Below are 6065 nucleotides of genomic sequence, written 5' to 3'. Positions count from 1 at the left end.
ATCCCTCTCGGTGTTGGCACTGTTGGTTTAGGTGAAGAACAGTGGCAGGTGTGGACCCCCAGCTCCATTAGGACTTACTTTCCTGGGAAGCCGGGGATCCTAAGGGAGCGTGTCCTGCCCCTCAGCTGCATGCAGAGGGAGGAGTTGCCCGGGTTGTCTGGTTCTTGTCCAGCCTGCCCCAAGCACAGGCCTCGTCCAGATCCAGGACCCGCTCTTCTGGGCTGAACTCAGCGTGGGCTGGGGGCGCTGCTCACCACTTTAGCCCCTTTCTCTGCTGGGCTGCAGGAAAATTAAGCTGTTCCTTCTTAGAACGAAGTGACCTCTGCGCACTCCTCAACCCCTGGGGAGTCACACCCACGTCCTCTGACAGAGAAACTACCAAGAACCTGCCCGAAAAGAAGAAACCAAGTAGACACTATCCTGTGACTTGGGAGGGGGCCAAAGGCTTCTCCCTCTCCCTCCACATAAGCATTATGATTATTTTCATAGAGAAAACCAATTCTGTGGGATCAGATCTCACAGGCCTGGTGTGTGGAGTTAATGGGTGTGTCAACTGGAGGAACGATAGGGTGACACTGGGGCTCAATGTTCCTAAACTTGTCTGACGTACCACGGAGGCCCTCGGGTCTCTTCCTGCCCAAGTAAGTGAAATAGACCGTTGGGAGCCATACCAGCACCCAGGCAGCTCAGAGGCTGGAGGAAGGAGGCCAGCATTGGGGCTGAGCTGAGCCGTCAGGTGAGGATGCCTTGGGGAGCAGGCCTTGGCAGGGAGCCTGCTAGAAGGTTAACCAGTACCTTGCCTGACTTCATGGTTCCTGGGAGAAGAGATTCAGGCACCTGGGGCCTACCTTGCCAAGAGGACTGTTTTGGTTTGTAAGTTTCCAAGGCATTTGTGTCCAGAGAAGCTGAAGTTGAAGCATGTGCATACAGACAGGAAGTTTTGTCATCTCTACTCCTGGCATGTGGGAGTCAGCTGCCTGTACCAGTGCCCCACAAGGCCCTAAAAAGAGAACACAGGGCTGTCCTCTGTCCTTCTGAAAGCTTTGGGTGACTGTTGAAAACCTAGCTTTACCGTCTGGAAGAGAAGCTACTCCAGTAAGATCTCTGCCTTGTCAGGATAGCCCTCAATGTAAATGTGTATAAAATTCATGCAGATATATAAAACTTCTTGCTTCCATTGTGATCCCTGCGAGGAAAGGTCCATCTGGTTCCACCCCCGCTCCAAGAGACTCCCCAGAGATCTCCCTGGATCTCCCAGTTTGGGCATATTCACTGTTCCCCAGGACTTGCGTATATGCTGTTCCCTCTGCCAGGGGACTTTTGCCCCAGATCTTTGCTGGGCTGGCTTCTTGGTACTGATGGCTCAGCTAAAGCGTCAGCTCCTAGAGAGCTTCCCTGACCTCTATCCAAAGTGGCCCATCCCCCTAGGACTCGGTCTCTCTCTATGCCACTACTCTTTCTTCTTTATAATTGTTAATATTATTTTCTGTTTAATATGCTGACTTATATTCTCCAACCTCCACTAACAGGAACATGAGCTCCCTGAGAGCCAGGCCGCTCCGTAGCGATCACCGCCATATCCCAGTGCCTGGAACGGTGCCTGGAACAGCGCCTGGCACCTGGTGGGTGTTCACTCCGTAGCTGCGGAAGCAGTGGGTGGTACTTGGGTTGAAGGAGAAAGGAAGAAGGTGGTTTGGAGAAAGACATGGAAATGCAGGGCGGAGATGCCTTTTCTTTCCACTGGCTTTCTTCTTCTTGTGCCTCTTAAGGGGCTGATCACATGAGGAAAAAGGCATCCCACGGCCCCCTGTCCCTCTGAGTGCCCTCACCAACGGGGAGGCTGGGGTTAGGCCAAGGGACTGTCCCCGACAGAGGCGCATCTGGGGCAGCAGGACCCATACCTGCCACTGCTCTCTGTCTAAACCAAAACACATCTAGCCCCGGGAGCAAAGTCATTGGAAATTTTTCTCTGTGGCGCTGGAACCAGGAGCCCCATGCTGGAAAAAATGGGGTGGGCCCCTTTGACTTGCTGAATTTTATTTATTTTTTATTTATTTGAGAGAGAGAGAGAATGAGAGATAGAGAGCACGAGAGGGAAGAGGGTCAGAGGGAGAAGCAGACTCCCCGCTGAGCAGGGAGCCCGACGTGGGACTCCATCCCGGGACTCCAGGATCATGACCTGAGCCGAAGGCAGTCGCCCAACCAACTGAGCCACCCAGGCGCCCGACTTGCTGGACCTTAAAAGTAAAGGGACACAGGTGGGAACGGGTTGAAGGAACCAGGCTTCCTTCTATTTATTTGGTCAGTCCACAAGCTCCAAACTCTTCTAGCACAAGCAGGGTGCCCTTAACCCTGCCTTGTGTTGGCCCCACTTGCTGGTTGGGTTGAGTTCCTTAGAAGCAGAATCTGAGCTGGAGGTTTTTGTGCACAGGGCACGTTGGGCGGGAGCTCTCGGGATGACAACTGGCAAGAGAGGGAAGCAGGATGGGGCAAGGCTGTTTCGGCTCAGGTCCGATCACAGCTCGATTCTCTTGGAGTTCTGGAGCAGGGGTGGTGGCACAGAGCTGGTCCACCCTGACACAAGATGACAAGGGGACGGGCCTCCGTAGCCCTGAGCCACACCGTCCTCACTGCAGGTCGCCCCCCGTGGGGTGTCACGACTAGGTGGCTCCTGTCCACCGCGGCAACTCTCTGGAGAAGGGGACAGCTATGACAACATTCACAGTTGGGATTAGAACCCAAGGCAGCACCCAGATTTCCCTGTTGCCAAGGGCAGGCGCAGGGGATAGTACGTGTTTTCTAATGCACTCACCTGGAGTCGGAGTTTTGTGTTTCTGTGTGTTAGCCTTGTTGCTCTCCCTGGTCGGAAAGCTCTCACTTTGTCCTCTTACGACATTGACCCGCTGCTCAGAAAACCCATGAACGGAAACTCCCTGGGGAAACACACACACACACACACACACACACACACACACACACACACACACACACACACAGGGAAGCAGCCTCAGAGGTCAGGTGCGTGGGACTTCCAGAGGAAGTGAGAGCTGGCCACCCGGGTCAGCTAGCCAGAGCCACCCCTGCCGCTCGCTTTGCCCTGGGACCCAGAGCGAGCCTCTCTGCCCCGAGCCAATGCTCACTAGTCCCCCCGCGGACAGCAGAACTGAGCCCCTTATTAGTGCCACTGCCACCATGTGTCCCCTCAGGGTCTGAGAGGCTTTGGAAAGGCCCGGCCACAGACTTTGCACTTACAAAGCAAAGAGGGTCAGACTCTCTCCTTCTCTCCCCTGCTCCTTCCTCCCTGTCTTTTGTCTAATGTGCCATTGCCCGAGGGCCCAGCCCTAGGATGCCCGGGAATGGACAGAAGGACAGACAAAAGGCAAAAAAGACGTTCCTAGGACAACTGGGAGGCCGGCGTCACCCCCGTTCTCTAACAGTACTGAGAAAGGACGCGCCCATAGACGCTAAGCCTGAACGAGAGCCAAGGCTGCGGCTGGGCTGTGGCTGCAAACCCATCTGGAGGAAGAAAATAGCGCAAAGAAAGATGTCATTCAGGCCACAAACGGTCTGTCTCTCCTGCTCCATGTCTCCCTTGCCCTCTGAATTTTTTCTTCCTACTCACGGGCACCAGCCTGTTCTGTCCTGTGACTGGTACGTGGGGGGTACAGGAGAACGGGCTCCCCAACTCTGCCCGACCAGATGGCAGCACGCCGCGGGTCCTGGAGCCCACAGGGATCCAGGCTCAGTGCTGCTCCCCCAGACGCCAGCTGTCAGCCCCTTGGGTCTTCTGTTTGCTACCACCGAGGGGACCAAAGATTTTTCTTTCCCTCAAACCATATAGTTGGGGGGCCCCTGGGTGGCTCAGTTGGTTGATCGACTGCCTTCGGCTCGGGTCATGATCCCAGGGTCCTGGGATTGAGCCCTGCATCGGGCTCCCTGCTCTGCGGGAAGCCTGCTTCTCCCTCTCCCACTCCCCCTGCTTGTGTTCCCTCTCTCGCTGTGTCTCTCTCTGTCAAATAAATAAATAAAATCTTTAAAAAAAAAAAACCATATAGTTGGACTCAAAGCCTTTTCTTTCAGGAGGGCTTATGGGGGCCTGATGGGAAAGGCAGCTGACACAAAGGATGGGGGCCGCCAGCTTCCCCAGGGAGAGTGACTTCTAGGCCAAGACCTTGTAGTATCTCTTTGTGTCTACCTGGCGTGGACAGTCAGTTGGGGTGAAAAGCGAGGAAGCAGTTTTCAGCATGTGTCTACTCCTGGACAGTGGAAGGAAGGAGCTATTGATACACAAATCACAAAGGCCTTACACTGAATGAATCAGCCAGTCTCCAAAGGTTATATACTGTCAGATCCCATTTATCTGACTTTCTTTTTTTTTTTGGAGGTGGGGGAGGGGCAGAAGGAGAGAGCGAATGTTAAGCAGGCTCCATGCTGGCCATGGAGCATGGCCGAGTCGTGGGACTCGATCTCATGATCCTGGGATCATGACCTGAGCCGAAATCAAGAGTCGGACATTTAACCGACCGAGCCGCCCAGGCGCCTTTATATGACATTCTTGAGGCCAAAACTCTAGGGTTGGAGAAAAGGCTAGTGGTTGTCAGGGGTCGTGAGTGGCGAAAGGAAAGGCATAACAGGCGGGAGTTTTGGGGAGGAGGGGTAATGGAATTGTCGTGTATTCTGATTATGGGGACAGTTACATGAATCTGTACATGTGCTAAAATTCAAGTTGTACACCCAGGGAGAAAGTCAATTTTAGGGGCACCTGGGTGGCTCGGTTGGTTAAGCGTCTGACTTCAGCTCAGGTCAGGATCCCGGGGTCCTGGGATCGAGCCCCACATCGGGCTCCCTGCTCAGCGGGGCGTCTGCTTCTCCCTCTCCCTCCATGATCTCTCTCGCTTTCACTCTTTCTCAAATCAATAAATTAAATCTTTTTTTAAAAAGTCAATTTTAGGGCACCTGGGTGGCTCAGTCGTTAAGCGTCTGCCTTCAGCTCAGGTCACGATCCCAGTGTCCTGGGATTGAGTCCCGCATCGGGCTCCCTGCTCCTTGGGAGCCTGCTTCTCCCTCTGCCTCTCTCTCTCTCTCCCTCTGTCTCTCATGAATAAAGAAGTAAAATCTTTAAAAATAAATAAATAAATAAGTCGATTTTACTGTAGTGACAATTTTTCAAATAAGAAAAAGTGAACGATGATAATAATGCATGACATTTGCTTCCTACGTACCCAACTCTGTGCTAAGTGCAGTACCTCTAATATCTCATTTATTCCTCTCAATAAGCCCATTCGGTGCTTCGGTGAAACAACTTGTTCATGGTCATGTAGTGAGTGTGGCAGAGCAGAAACTTGAACCCATGTCCGTCTGACTCAAGAGCCCGAGATCTAACTGATTTGGAAACAAAGGCAGAAGAAACATTATTGAATTTCCACTACTTGCAGCCCATTGACAAGTCCTTGAGGCGGGTGGAGTGACATTCCTCTAGGGACTCAACTGCCTGGATGTTGACACTTTCCTAAGGGCAAAAAGGCAATCTTAGCTGGACCCCCAGGATCCTTTGGAATAAAAAAAATTTTTTTTATTTTAACAATAAAAAAATTCCTTTGCAAACTTCCTTTATCTCTTACCCGCCCCCCCCATATAGGTTGGCAATCATCCCCCAAGGATATGACCCACTGATATACATCTGAAGGGTCTCATTGAGTAAGGGACAGGCGGGGCTGGGTAGGGAGGGATGGGTAAGGGGCTACAGGATCAGGCTTCACAGAAATCCCAGAGATAAGAGAACAAACCAGACCACCCTGCCCTGCGGGTCGGAGGTGGGTTGTTTTTCGTTTTTTGTTTTTTTACCGGCAGTCACATTGTAAACAGACCCCCAAAGAAGAGGTCAGCCATTAAAGATGTTATCACCAGTTCTTCCTCAAACCAAGACATCACAAGAATGTTAACGGCCACAGGCTCTGTGGTCTGTTCTAAATAAAAGACTTGTCAGTGGAGGCCCATGTTGGCAACCAGCTCGGGACCCCTCTCCTGAGAGCTTTTTCGGTGTCCTTGCTTTACTCACTCTCCTT

General features: G+C 52.4%; 1 long non-coding RNA gene across 1 annotated transcript; it reads right to left on the bottom strand.

Annotated features, from left to right (window-relative positions):
* Positions 1-2262: 2262 nt before the first annotated feature.
* LOC114220488 (uncharacterized) lies at positions 2263-2926 on the bottom strand. Its single transcript, XR_003611565.1, has 2 exons — positions 2813-2926; positions 2263-2707 (listed from the first exon to the last, which is right to left on the bottom strand). It is a non-coding gene; the product is annotated as an uncharacterized LOC114220488 (long non-coding RNA).
* Positions 2927-6065: the final 3139 nt, after the last annotated feature.

The sequence above is a fragment of the Eumetopias jubatus genome, unplaced genomic scaffold (assembly GCF_037043125.1).
Source record: "Eumetopias jubatus isolate StellerSeaLion01/CBP00866 unplaced genomic scaffold, mEumJub1_p1.0 scaffold_13, whole genome shotgun sequence".
NCBI lineage: Eukaryota > Metazoa > Chordata > Mammalia > Carnivora > Otariidae > Eumetopias > Eumetopias jubatus.
The sequence above is the reverse complement of the archived record's forward strand: the minus strand, read 5'-3'. Positions and strand labels throughout refer to the sequence as shown.